The sequence below is a fragment of the Ambystoma mexicanum genome, chromosome 2q (assembly GCF_040938575.1).
Source record: "Ambystoma mexicanum isolate Mex_15411 chromosome 2q, UKY_AmexF1_1, whole genome shotgun sequence".
Classification (NCBI taxonomy): Eukaryota; Metazoa; Chordata; class Amphibia; order Caudata; family Ambystomatidae; genus Ambystoma; species Ambystoma mexicanum.
In genome coordinates, this window is record NC_090924.1 from 1,267,844,255 (window position 1) to 1,267,859,572 (window position 15,318).

Sequence of the window (15,318 nt, forward strand, 5' to 3'; positions counted from 1 at the left end):
TGTTTTTTTACATTGTTCGTACAAACAGCTGTAGCATCCCTGAGAGTATGCTGGAAAAATCTCAACAATCCAGTAAAATTCCTTGCTTGTTCATTTGTATTGTGCTATTTTCTACCACTTTACGTGCAAAAGTGAGTCTCTTTAGAGGTTGTTTGCACACACAATGACCAGCCGGAATTTTGTTTACATATTTTTAATTGCTTAATACAAAAATGTCCCTCAAAGAACAACATATACCTAATATTCTATGTTAAGCTTCAACATGAAAGATAGAAAGGATTCCAGCAGGTGTTCTGTGGGGAATGGGTGATGTAATTCCTTAGGAAATTATAGTTGAAGAAATGGAGTGTGGATGTAAATCTGATCTTCCATTGCAGTTGAAAAAGTATACACTTTTCTTTCACTTCAAAACTATTATGCCCCACCACCTCCCCTCTGCCTTCCCATTTAAGCTCCTCTGCTACACGTCTTGCAATACCCTGGTTGCTTTCTCATGTTTACCCTGGTATGTAGTGCAAAACCTGCCAAGAAGACTTTCTTCCATTTTAAGACATTTTGGAGTAATTACTAGCTCTTGCTGTCTCTTTGATGCCACAGTACAGACCTCTGGAAGGTGTTGGGGTTACTCCGGGGGCCGGCAGAGCCGCATCTGGGGTCCGCGGACCTACGGTTAACGGAAGGCCCTAACTCCTTCCCCTTGTCCCAAAGAAGTCGAGGTCCATACAAGGAGCAAGCGGTACTGCCGTTTATTACAGTAAACAAACAGGGATCAAATACTTGGAGCAATCCAGGCAAAATCACAATCACTCTGTCTCGCAGGCCAGTTTTGTAGACAAGTGACGTTACTATCTGTGTCACTCAGCAAGTTCCAAACCTAACACCACACAGGCTAGGCTCCCTGAGTGGTAGGTCCCTTATGGGAACGTATAGTATGCAATATTATTGGAAGCAGCTGGGTCAGGTGGTGTGCTTGGATCATCCCTAAACCTGCTACTCTGTAACTGTTAAATTGGCGAACCCTGTGATTGGCTGGTAATTCCCGCCATCTGTCCCTAGCCCCCATAGTTCTGATTGGTCATGGTGTGGGCCCCCAAGCCTGGGACCAACTCTGTTCCCAGCCCGCAAGACACCTGGCCATGTATACTGTGTATCAACAATGTGTGGCTATGTGACAGTGAGTAACAATGGTGTGTGTATACTACTGCCATGAGAGCATTCTAGTCCCCGTGTATAACGTTGCCAATATGTTGTGATTTGTTGCAAGCTCGGTCTTAGATGTGACGCTGCTGTGCTTTCCCAGCCTGTAGGTCTTGGCATCATCTCAGCTTGAGCCGAATCATGTGTGAGGCCACCGTGTGTGAGGCTGAATTACTTTTGTATTTTGCAAGGACGAGTCCCTGCTGGGGCCGATATCCTCTTGGCTTGGTGTGTGTGGAATGTCATTTGCAACATCGTGGCCTTGGCTGCCGTTGTGTCTGCCATGGCGATTCTGCTTGCACAGCATCTTGCTGCTTGAAGTTTCTGTGATATGATCTTGGCTTGCTGGATTTTCCTAAGGCCTACTCTGGCTCTGAATAGGTGTTCTGTATTATGTCGATAGATTAAAACGAGACATGTTTGGTCAGGTCCCTCGAGTGCTTCTGTCCTCACATAGGGTTAATAGCAAGTAACATCTGCAATCATGTACACAATCTCTTCTGGCATCTTGCATTTCTGCGGTGCTATAGCGGCCTAAGTGGCAAAATAATAAACGTGCAGACAGTATGTATATGTTACCTCCCTCTAACTCGTAGAACTGTACACATGAATTCTTCGTGTAGGTTGCTGTGTGAATGTCCCGAATGTGCGGAGCGCATGTGTGCTTCCTGTCTAACGTAGCTATGTCATCATGACGTCTCTAATAGCTTGCAGCATGTCTTTTGTGGTGTTGCTAGTCGCTTCTGTCCATGTAGTTGTCTCCAGCTCGGTTTTGCCTCTCCTCGCTCCCTTTGGGTAGTGTTCGTACTACCACAGGGTTGTATGGTCGGCTGGCCGGGCATCTTTCATGTGCGTGCCGAAGGTGGGAGCAGTGGGGATCGGTGCAAACTCATACGGTTGGTGGTCGTTTTGTCATGGATACTTCTTCTGGTTGAGGGTCCATCGGAAGGGAAGGTATGTTCAGATTTTCCCTCTTAAATGGATCTTCTGCAGAAAGGAGCATTGCTATCCCTGCCCTTCTCTCTGATCTGAAGAGTTGGTTCGTGACCTGTAGTAATGTGGCTTGATGGGTATTGAGCTGCTGCCACAGGTTGGGGAATCTTTGTTTGCAGACCTAATTCATCATCTTGCAGAATGGTGGTAGCATTGTCCAGACACATAATATGGGACAGCTTTTCTTTAATCAAACATGTGGGTGTAACTGATTCATATCAGGTGGTAGGTGTGCAATTTTGATGGAATTTGCTGTACCCTTTCCATTTTGCCCATTTGTGTTTAACCTGTAAGTGGCCTTACTTATCGCTTGCAATGCCAGTATACTTGCCATAAGCTCTCCTCAGTGCAGCCATTTCATTGCAAGCCATCGAATTAAATGGTATTTTTGGGCCATTTCAACTCAAGTCATCACGTTTATTTATTTTAAGTTCTAGTCCTCTTTTCTTCTTGCAGAATTACAACCTACCGTTTTGCCCTACTAATCTCTCCCTGCCCTTTACTTTTCCTTAATAATGTGTCTGTTCGCCTTTTTATGCCATATTCCCTCTCCGTTTTAAAAATAAGCATCTTAAAAATTACAATAAAATGTACACATTTCACTTTTTTTTTAAATTCACAGGATTTGTGGGTTAAGCACTATAGGTGCAAGTGAAATCGGCTTGCTTTGGAATGGGTTTTCATTGAAATGATCTACAGTGAAGTGGCTTGTATTCAAATGGATGAGGTGACATGGGATGAATACCTCAAAGTGAAACACATTGATATTGAGTGGTGGTTTGGGATAGAATGTCTGAGGACCCAGAATCCACTTTCCTTCCTGATGTTTACACTGTAGCCGGTCTTCGTATGTATCACTGCTACCAATGACTCCTGGTAATGGTAACCATTCTAAATAGCGCCCCTGACAAGCGTGATAGCTGTGTCACATAGGGACTGTAGGTTTGTCTGGCCATACTAGTGGAAGAGTCTGGCCTCTATAAAAGAAACGTCCTCTTTAGATTGCCATCCAGAGATGCGTATATCTGAATTCACTTCCTTTGAAAACTCAACTTGAGTCTTCTGCTCCTCCAATCAGCATCCTGGTGTTTATTTCAAGTGTTTGGGCTGTAACGTGGGATTTCTATAGTAATCATCTGCTGTTCACATAACCAGTTGGTAGTTCTTTCATTTCGGATTGTGTGTGGATTATCCAGGTCTTCATTCTCTTCTTGTAGTTTGTAAGACCATCCTCCAGAAAGCCTATTCTAACTGGGTTAAAGTTTATAGAACTGTTTTTGTGCGTGCCATGTAGACACCTTTATTTAACTTTTTACATAAAAAATGTAGGGCATGTTATTTAACAAATATCTTTAATAATAATATCTGAAAATGTTGCGCTGTCTCCTTGAATCCGAGTGTGATGTAGCAAACCCTGAGCGAATCGGTCATTAGAAGTGCTACTGTGATTTGCATTTATCATTATGAATTGCAATAACTACATTAGGAATCGAGAGAAGTAGGAGGCGGGAACTGGACAATGCATTCCTCCGTGTGAGTTGCAAAATATTTCATGAATACTTTATAAATGTTCCTGCAGTCACACAACATTGCGGAAAACTGAAACCGTTCAAAAAAATAAAAGCAGCTCATACAGAACTGCTTCTAATTTCACTGGAGCAACAGCTGACTTCATGGTTTCTGTTGGGTCTCCCCTAGTCATCTCTCATTCTCCATCTGCTGCCAGCCCCTTGATGTGCTCTTTGCAATGCTGCATTTTAATTTAGTTTATAAATGCAAGGGTGGAAATCTTCCATCTTTGCATTTGCTACTGTTGCAGCCAGATACCAATGGGCTACAGAGCAATGGCACTGTCCTCCACGAGGTAGACGCAGGCTGCCTCATGAACACACAGGCTTTCTTTTTGCCATGGCCCTTAACTGAGCAAATACGTCATTGTGCTTTGACAGTCAATTCAACTATATTCCCCCTCATCTTCGAGGACACTGCCACGCTTGTGTCTTACTTAAGTGAGCCATTAGATGGCGAGACCGCTCCATCCCCCAAAAGCTTTAAGAAAACTGTCAGAAGCACCTCAATTCCTTTGCCATTTTCGACATGCAGGTGAGCTGGAGCGGATTCCTGAGTCCCCCTTTACCTAGTCTTTTATAGATTTGCCCGATGACTTACTGGTTTCTCTGTCCCATTATGGGTTGGTCCATTTGGGTTATTCTCCCATCTTTTGGGAGGATATATATATATATATATATATATATATATATATATATATATATATATATATATATATATATATATATATATATATTTTACTGATATTTGTTAGCTTTTGTTTCTGGTGCCTGGGGAATGGACTCTGTTACATATATATTCTGCTGGATAGAGCCCATCCCCCAACCTTTGGTTGGGATGGGCCCTAAAATTTTGATCCTGAAAACCAGTTTCATAATTGCCTCTGTGGTACTACAATGATTTTTGAAGGCCACTCTGCTGCTTTTGGGGTCTAAGATTCCATCTACCGCTTTGGCAGGCACTTTGCCAAATGGCAGATGACCAGCTGTTGGGCACCTTTTTGAGTTTGACCTTGTACTCCTACGTCCCATCCTCTTTCATCCATACTTATGGGTTGTCTTCTGCGGGAATGGAACTGGACCAAAGCAGCATTTCTTCACATGGAAAATGTTTAGTGGGTGCCAGTGTACATGCACAACTTTGCCCACGTTCTCTTTCGTGCATATTCTTGGCTCCAACTGTTTTCTCCAAACCAGACTGGGCAGGAACATGTGCAGCACTACATGTTTTTACTATTTATGATGCGCTTCTACTATGGCAATAAGCACCAGTTCTGGGGACTTCAACATCCGGTAACAGCACCGGGCCCAAGCAATAGGCCCATGCAAAGCAAGGGCCTTAACACTGATCCCTGGTGACATTGCCGGGACAGTAAAGTCCGCAGATGGGGTGCTTTTTGACATTAGCACCCAAGGCAAACCCTCAAGGTGCTAATAGCAATACAAAAAATATAGAAATACGGCCACGTTGTTTTGTTGGCTGCGGCCGGGGAGTGGTCGTCATGGAAATGGAAGGTTGTGCTCCGCTCGGAGCCCCTTTTCAATTTCCATGGCTGAAGGAGTGGAGAAGGAAGCAGAGCGGTGCAGGCCTGGCGGAGCCCCGTTAAGGCAAGGAGAAGGGGTGGGCAATGTTGAGGGGCTTAAGGTGGGATGCAGTATTGGAGGGGGGGGCAAGCGATGCCGGTTGCAGTGCGGGTTCATCAAGCAATCGGGTTGCTCCGAACCCAAGGGTGCTAAATTACTTTAGTCTCTTTCCTTTCTTCCTTGTCCCCGTACCTGCACCTTGGGCTTAGACGGCAAGTTAGGTTTTACTTCTGGTAAAGGTTACCCCTTTGGTTCCTAGGTGTACGTCTCCAGTTTAGACTTTGGATGTGCTTGGCTTTTTTCAAAAGGTGAAGTTTTCCTTTCTTTTTGCCAGAGTACCCCTGTGGGGGGTAGTGTTTGTCGCCCGACCAGGAGGGGTTCCTCAGCTCTGTATTTTATCGACACTTGTTTTGAGGGTGTTCGAGAATTTCTCCAACTGGCCCCTCAAGGGACCCTGCAGCAAGAAGACTCAGGAAACTGATGGATAAATCAAGGGTTTTTATTGGAAGGGAAATTACAGCAATTGCAATAGAGGATGACAGGTGAGCGGATCAGTTGCCAAACAGAGCGCTCTGCCCCCAATCGGTCCGAGCTTATGTTATAGAGCATGGCATAAGCATTATCACTAGTATATTGCTACAGATTCCTAATGATTCCATGACATTTGTAGACATTTTGTAATAGCAGAAAGCAGCTTGTTGTCCTGAAGCTTTGCAGTTACATGCAGAGTACATTATGTTGAAATAACAGTAAGAAGCTTTGGCGTAAACAGCTCTTGTAATCCGTACAAGGTGATATTGTGCACAGCTACAGAGGCATTAGAGGGATGGTCACTGACGTCTTGCAAGGTGATACTGGGTGTGATCCTGGCAGGGCTAAGGAGGGGTGTGGGCAAGGCAGAAGAGCCGGGTGCAGTAGGAGGCTTTAGGCCAAAACTAAGTGGAGGGTGCACGGCCTAATGTATATGTCAAGGCCTAATGTGTAAGTGTAACTACTGTAATGTATAGCAGCAGGGCAATCCTGATACATCAAGGGTTTACAGTGGCCAAACGCCAGAGATCGCCCTGAAGACTTGCTTTGGCAGTCTTTTACTTGTCTTTGGACTCTTTTGCCCAGTTTTCATTTTGAAATAGCCCTTGTTCCTACCCACCCCAGCTCGTATGGACCTCAAAGACCTATACATGAACAGCTCTTTTCCTCAGGAGGTTGGTCTCACTCCCTTGAAGGACTCTGTTGAGAGCATGCACAAGCTCCCCCAGTTAATGAATATTGTTCACTGCATCGTAAGCCTAGGGTGGGTTTCACCTCATTGAGCTGGGATTCCCACTGGCTGTTCTCTTCATGTGCGGGGCTTGGTTACCAGGGCTTCTGCCTTTCTCACTTGCTGCATATGAAAAATGCCCTCTTTAGAGAAATCTTTTTAAAGAAGAAACATCCTTCAGCCTCACAGAGCAATTTCTTCTGTTATGGATGATACCAGATCTGCATGTTGTCTACTAGTTCCCCTTCATAATATTTTCGACCACTTAATGACATCTAGTTCCGATGACGGTATTTCTGCACTGCCATAGATTTCTTGCCAATGGAGGACTTGTTTTCCCCAACCCCAAATGCTTTGGGGTTTCCATCGACACCCTACTCTGTTCAGTACCTACTGCTAAACCCATTGTCACATGCAAGATGTTCCAAGGCTCATGCTTATACAGGACCCAGCCCATCGACAAAATAAATGCAGCAGCAAGAATCCTTTAAACATTTTATGTATTGTATGCAATCTTTCTTTAAGGAGATAATTGCAAAGGTTATGTCAAGAAACCTTCGGCTAACAGCTCTGCAACAATCCCCTTGACCATCTCTTAATAGTTCCCCTGGTGGTCCCATCTCCATTATTCTGTAAAGTCATAGGACTAGTCTTCCCCACAGAACACAGTGCCTGTTGCACATTCAGCCCATACTCAATAACAGATAACAAAGACACAGAAGAAGAGGAACAGGAGAGCCCTTTAGGGCCTTTCCTGTCCGCTGTCTGGATGTCATGGGCTTCTTCAACATGAAATAAAAACCTCTACCTGTCCCAGTAGTTGGGCATGTTCTCTGCAGTTCTGACTGGTAAGCAAGAGAGGTGAGCGATGCTTCTTCAGTCTGATGTGCTAGTGTGGTTAGAAAAGGATTAGGGAGCACCCCACTCGGTTCAAACCATTAACAAAAAGCTGGATGCATGCTACAGAACTTTTCCGCAAGGGAAACTGCCTGTTCTCAAATCAGTCGGCCTAATCATTGATTGTGGCAAACGCCATGTCTCAGTCCAAGGCCCGCTTAATCATCACATTCTAGCTCTTCTACAACTGGACAAGGAAGAAGGCTATGGATGTAATGGGTAACAAAGTTAATCTAAACGATGCTCTCCACTTGCGTGAAGCCAATGCAGACGCAGTCCTCCAAGTCTGCAATCTACACCCATAGAAGGATATTGTTGAATTCACCAGTGATTTACCTAAAGAGAAAATGAAACCTTTCCTATTGGGCATCTCAAATGCTAAACTGGAGGGAGTAGATCTCTCAAAATCTTCAGCAGGACATGCAAACAGTGCAGCTTGAGCTTTGTGTTTGGGCCTTGCCTTACGATGCGGATGTTGGCTTAAGTGTATAAAGCTTATTCCCAAAACTCGGGGAAAGGTAAGAAGCTTGCCAGCTTTGCCTTTTTACAACTCAATTGCTCAATTCCTCCATTTATGAAGAGCCCTCAGCCCAATCATTGCCAGCTATACATGTCAAGACTTCCTCTTATCAGACATTTAACAGGGACAATCCTTTCATGGGTCAGCGGCTTCCAATACAGATATCAGGATCAAAGAGATAGGAGGGACGCCTCTTCATCTTTCCCACAACCTAGGAAGAAGCTGAGAACTACAAAAGGTTTCAGCCTCCCCTTTGCAGGCCTCCAATAACAAACAGAATAAATGGTTTCCCAGTTCGGGAGCACACTTCTAGTGGGAGGGAGGATTGCTGTTTTCCTACAGGTCCGATACCCAATACTCATGAAAGGTGGATCCTCTGACTTAGTCTGGATTCCACCTTCCTCTTCCCTCCATTCCTCTGTCCTCAATTTTTTGTAAAAGCCTGCTTCTTGAGATCAACAGGTTGCTGGAGCTGAAAGAACTAGATGGGTATCGCAACCGGGGATGGAAAAGGGGCTCTATTCCAGATTCTTCATGGTTCCAAAGAAAGGCAAATCTAGCCTGCTAACCATTTTGGATTTTAGCTTTTAGAGATTAGCCTTTTGCAGTAGATCATGGGGAAATCTATCTCTACATCCTGATTCGGTCTCCTCAACGTATGTATATCAGATCTGCAACATCCTCTCGCTAATAACGGATCCGAAGCCCACCTTTTGGCCTTAGCTCAGTGCTGGGAATCTTTACCAAGGTAAATCCAGCTGTCATGGTCTTATGTCCAGATGGATTTCACATGTACCCGTATTTGGATGACTAGCTCATTCGGGCAGACCCCAGCAGAGTCACTTTCAATGGATATTGGACCTTGTGTACTCCTAGATAATTTCAAGGAATGAACTTTGACCCCTACCCAGTTGCTCTCTTAGATCGGCCTCCAGTGGGGCCCAAATCTGGTGAAAAATGTTTCCTCCGAATCTACTCCCTCCGGTTCAGCGTCCAAAAATTTTCATCAAAGGCGACTCAAGCATTTGCTTTCCATCGAAAGTTGGACCTGAAGGCCTCTTGTCTTCTGGCAGTCCTGTACATGCACATTTTTTGTTATTAATATACAGCTGCACACTTCAGCCAACTGGAATCGGGAAACAACCCGTAATCGCAGATGGTCTCCATACAGAAGCATGTCACGAACCGTATTCAATGGTCGATGAATGAGGAAAACATATTGGCTGACACTCTTATCACAAGGGGACCCAGAAATTCGTATCACTATGGATTCTTTGAGGAATGCCAGTGAGCCACCCTTTGTCTCTCTCCTGCAGATTCATGCAATTCATGTTCTTTGGATGCCTATGAAGTGCAGCAAACCCATATATATCTAGAGCTGAAGGCCATCTTCCTGGTCCTCAAGGCTTTTCTGCCTTCAGGTTGGTACTCGCTGTAATGGCCAATACTGAAGCCATGTTTTACTAGAACAAACAGGGTGGCACAAGATCTCCTCATGTCTGCCAACCGGCTATTCATCAGGGATTTCTTTCAGTGGTTTCTCATCTAGAAGGCATCAACACTCCAATGGAGGATCTGAGCTGGCTCATTTCAAGTGGAAACGTTAAGACTCTTGACCTCTTTGCAGCTCTGAACATCAGGAAATGCCCAGTATGCATCCTGGAATGTAAGCACTCCTTCGCTGTTGCCTTCCTGCTGAACGGGAAAGACTGATTCCTCTATGGCCTTCTTCCTCTGACTCTGTCATTCAAAATACCTGCAGATCTTCTAACTGTTGGATTATTATAGCTCTGGAATGGCCCAACCGATTCTGGTATTCTGATCTCATGGACCTTTCCACTAGGCCTCTGATATTTATTTCAGCAAGAAGGAATGGCCTGTTCCTGAAAGCATGTATGATTCTTCATCCCGACCCTCTGTGAACTTAGCTGCGTGGTTGCTGAAGACTTGGTGTGTGGCTCTTTTGTGCTCTTGGCTGATGATACGACTGTTCTAAAAGCTGCAAGAAAACAAATCTGCAAGATCTCAATACGCAAGCATATGGGACCGACTCTGTGACTAGTGTCTAGAGGAGATATCAATCCTCAGTCATGATCCCTGTATTAGATTCTGTCATTCATTTCTGACTTGGTGAAATCGAGGTTCAAGCTAGGCTCTTGCAGAACCTCCTTGTCGGAACCAAGTGTGTCTCAATCGTCATTGTCATGATTTTCCTTGTCTAATCCTGTGATTGTGAGATTTTATTGTTCTAATTAAATTATTTCAACAGGTGAGCCCCTCATCGGAGGATAGCACAGGGGTAACGCGGTGGTCTTGGAAGCAAGACCACGCAGAGCAATAGTTTCAAATCCCGGATCTGCGCTTAGAAACCCAACACTGGCTTGGTATTAGGCGCGTTATAAAAAAACAATTAAATCAAATAAATAAGTCCACCTTGGGATTGGAATCTGAACTTCGTTTTTTCTTCCCTTTCTCTCAAACCCTGTGTGCCAATGTCTTCCACCTGTCTTTTCCACCGGCTCCCCCCAATCATTGAACCGGGGGCGAAAGGATTTCTCATTACATGAATTAATAAAATTTTATCTGAAAAGTACAAAGGATGTGAGGTCCTCCAACCAATCACATGTGGCTTCTGGGCATAGGTCAAAGTGACCATCGCCCACTGGGGTAGTAAAATGTATTCTAGAATGATACTCCCTTAGGAACGTTACGCCTCCCAAAGGTCTTCATACGCACCTCGATAGGGCCAATGCAGATTCAGTGCTTTTCTGAGGTATGTTCCACGTAAAAATATTTGTAACACTGCAACTTAGGCAATACTGTATGCCTTTCACTAGATCCAAGTTTCATGGTGGATGCCCAACTTAGTCAATCTTTTCTGCGTAATCTCTTTGGCTGGTCGTTACGCTTGTATTTTCTTGGGTTTTTCTTTGTACTCCTCTCCATCCTCCCGGATTAAGGATGTTTTGCACTCTCATATAATTATGGAGTAAAGGGAACTGGAAATAGGAGTAAGAACAGGTTACTCACCATAGTGACTACTGTACTCTGCTTCTGAAAGGAATGGAGGTTGCAGACAGATGCATGCCACACGTGTGGTAAATGTGACGATGGTGCACTGGTACCCACTAAAAAGTTTTTTTTAATTAAAGAAATGCTGCTGTGCATCATGCTCCAGGCCCGGCTCCTTCGCATCATGCTCCAGGCCCGGCTCCTTCCGAAGGATGACATCCCATAAGGAAAGGTAAAAAGTGGCTATGGACTAGGTGTACAGTAGTCACTACAGTGCGTAACTTGTTTTGCAGCGATGAGGAATTACTGTAAGTAACTCATTGTGCTGGCTTTCCATCCTCCACTGGACAAAGCAGCTCCTGCTCAGGTAGTATGCAGCTGGTTAACGGCTCACTCAACTGATATTTCACTTGACCGCATCGAGTAATTCCTCAATCCTAGGCACTAGTGGATGGCCGATACATGGTTCTGGAACTGCACTCTCTTGGCCAGACAGATGAACCGGACGATGATGCTTTTGCGAAGTCTACATTTTTTTTAATTTGCTTACCGTCTAGACAGAATGATGCCATAGATGAGAACAAAAGCGGGCTGCTCTTCTCTCCTTGTTATTCCATTTGTCACTTGTACAAGGACTAGAATACGCTTGCCTCCAGATGTGATGACGGTGGCAACCAGATCATACCACACAGTTTCTCCTTAGCGAGCAGGAACATTGATAACCTGCTATAGGTTCTTTTATACCAGTCCTTGTGTTTTCCTGCTGCATACTAAGCATGGGCAAGATCCGTTCTTCTCCTGCCTCTTCTCCTTTGGGTAAGAAGGCAACATTTCTGTACTTAATTTGAACGAACATATGCTTCATTCCCTCCCTACACTATTGTCAAGCTAATGTGAATGCCATTTTACCAAGGTCAATCATAAAATGTAACTGGCGTGATCAGATTTTGCTCATCCTCTTTGTTTACCCAAAATAAGTCAACTGTGGACTAAGATTCGGGGAGAGCAAGCAGACTATTCTCCTCTTCAGTTTGGCCTTAAGACATAGGCATACTTCTTGAATTAGTGAATTGATCTGCACAAAGGCTAGGCTATGCTTTTTTGAATCTGATTTCTGCTGCACAGGAAAATATAAAGGCCACCCATTTTATGAGAAAGGGATTTGAAGCCTCCAAGGACGAGTTGCTCACTAGGTGCAAGTTGTGGCATGATTAGCTAAGCGCCCCACCATTATTTCTCTATGGGCTTCTCTTAAATGAGTTCAAGACTACTTTATTTCAGGCTTTAGGTAAATGGCAACATAAACAAGGTTGTATACATCAGCAGCCATCAAAGGAGGAAAAGACTCTTATAAGCGTGTTTTTGCTTCGGGACCCACTGCTGAGCAAAGGAGGCAGAATTGATTACCACCTTACTGTAGTCTGCGCACATGACCTCATGTGTGGTTGGTGGTAGGAGTTTGTGTTGTCTGTCATTCTGGAGGTCTTTCACAGGGGCCATGTGTAGATATAGATCTAGGCGTTCTGGCTTCCTGTTTCTCACCCCTTGCCCCCTTTTCATAATAGCAAATGTTTTGCAGAAGCTCCTCCTTGAAATTTGGAATCTCCTAGTTTTGGAACAACTACAGCCAGTTCCCGTGGTCAAGTAAAGTCAGAGCTCTCAAGTTTTCCCTTTCCTTGCATGAAAAGGGAATCCAGTCATGCTGTTTCCTGAAATTCTGGGACTTGTAGTTTTCTTAAAGTTTTTTTCTTTCCCATTTTAAATTTAAGTCGCAGAAGTCAGGAGTCACTTCTAAAATAAATGGGGTGGCTCCTTATTTTATGTATGTTTTGCTCATTTATTGAATGCCCATATTCAGGTTTATTAGGCTTGTTTGCATCTAGCAGTAATCACGCCCTTCCCTAGCCCCTTGGTTGCTTTCAGTTGAAATGCGGGATGTTCTTCTTTGCAGGGCTAACTTTGGCATTTGCTAGTAATTGTAGAGCTTACTGGCCTGGTTTCTGAGGAACTAATATTCTGTAACTAAGCTTCTTCCCGGAGGTGTGCTGACCATCTTGTAAGCAGCTTTAGAGAACTTCACTTGGAAACAATGTATTCTTAAGCAGCCTATAAGAATTTCAGGAATTGCTGTTTTTCTTTGCAAAACGTTGTTTTAAATGTCATTTTGTGGGGCTTCTACATTCGTTCTCCCTAGTTGGGAAGTCCCACTGAGTTTGAAATATGTATTTCTTTTGGTTCTGGGTAAGAATCCATTTGAAGTCGTGGCCATCAGTGATGATAAACCTGGGTACATAATGCTTTTTTTTTATCCTCTGCATAAGCAATCAGCTAATTGTTAACGGTTTTTCTGAAAATCTTCAATTTTTGTATTTAGAAGAACATGATTGGTTGTAAGGCTCAAACCTTTTCTGCTTAAGGTCGTTTTTGATTTTCATATTAATAGATTGTTCTGTCTTTCTGCTTTCACAGTACCTATTCTGAGGCACAGTGAGCTTAGCCTAATGTGGTTATCCTTAGGTCTCTACTTAGATCAAATGCTGATCCATTGATTTTCCACTTACTGTGGTCTTTCTTTTGTGAAACAAGGTGCCAAAGCACCTCTTTGCTTGATGAGTGTTGTGATAGGTCAGAAGGAAGAGCCCGACCAATGGGTGCCATTTTCAAAAGGTGTATTGTAAAATAATAAAGAAAATGGATAACTTTCCCTGTCCTAAGGGATCCCTAACTAAAACAAACTAAATTAGGGTGCTCATCGTCAATGGTAAAGTCCAAAGTAAAGGTCTGTCCTGCGTCCAAACCTAAGCTGCTCTGACCCTACCACTATTACTAAACAACTAAAGACCAGGAGAAAGACTCCCTTTTCCTGGATTGCTTTTTCTGCAAAGTTATCCTCCTCTGTACTGGATCTTCAGATAGCATTTGCTTTCTCTTGTGTTAAGTCATTCAGTTCTTTCAAGGGTTTTTTCCAGGTAGTCTTATATTGGTTCTGTTGACTCTTCAGATTCCACTCTGAACTTTCTCTATCTTGACAGAATATCTGAATAGGTATTGTACCTCAGAACCCTTCTTTCTGATTTATCTTCTCGCATTGACAGGTAGGTTGAGTCCATATTCGACTCTTGCATTTCTGATGTTCTTGCCACTCATTGGGATGAATATAATTACTCCCCTCACTCTTATAATCTTGCAATTCACTGAGATGAGTATGGCAAGTCTCTGAATATTCTGCACTCATCTTGTACTCTTGCCAGTCATTGGGACAAGTAGGATTGCTCCTATCTTTATATTTGGTTTTCCAATGTGTATAACTGTAAGTATTCCACCCATTTCTCATGCCCTCTTTCCCAGTTCTCCCACTCTCCCCTTTACTTTTGGTGTCAAGGGGCTGTGTCACTGCTTCAGTATTGTTCTTTGCTTCTGTTCGATTATCCATCAGTACAGCTTTTCTGGCTTCTTCCGTTTGACACATTTCAGTTTCTGTGTGTGGCATCAGCAAACAAAAGGGTCTTCACTCTTTTCCCTTTTTGGCTACCACGGATTTGCACTATTTCAGTCAGGACAGCTTCTCAAACCTTCTTCTGTTCGCTACTTTGACACGCTGTGGTGTCAGTGTTCGCTCTTCCACCTTTCTGGCCACCACGTTTCACGTTCTGCACCCTCATAGGATTTCCTTCAGTCTGACTTGTCCCTGTCCATCGTCGTGCTAGGCCCTGAAGACCCTCACGTATGGAAACAAGACGCAATCGCCATACACCAAGTGATACGACAGATACAAGTTTCGATTTCCAAGTACTAGGGTTTATTGCAAAGCAAATACTCTGTCGGCCGACTGGGTCTAACGTCTCACGACGTGTGTCATTCAGACCTTGTGAGACGCAAGAGAGCGAACATTTCTACAACAGTATCATATATATAAAAAGACAATCGTACAATCTCTTTGTGACACATCCAAACCACCCATAATGTATCTTCTTGAGGTAGGGTTCGGTAGCTGACAATTATGACAAATATGGCACATTATGACGCGTTTCTTACTCAATCTATATTACTTGTTTTAGCAACAGTTGCAATTTGCAGTAAGCAGACATAGTTCTTTGTTATGCATTTGTTCAGCGAGGAAACTGTGTTCGTAGGAGACACACATTTCGAAGCGTGTTATCTACTGGTTTCTATTCGTGAACTAGGGGTCAGCCTGATATAAGGAGAGCCCCAAAGGGCGGGCCGCTAGGAAAGTATAATTCATGATTTAACGGTCTGTTTCTACAGTTTCAGTGAGACCGGCCGGC

At 43.8% G+C, this 15,318-nt stretch overlaps 1 protein-coding gene across 4 annotated transcripts in view; it reads left to right on the top strand.

Annotated features, from left to right (window-relative positions):
* The window catches only part of CLCN5 (chloride voltage-gated channel 5), a 1,154,200-nt gene that overhangs the window by 1,054,071 nt on the left and 84,811 nt on the right, over positions 1 to 15,318 (top strand). The gene's annotated exons all lie outside the window — the stretch shown is intronic.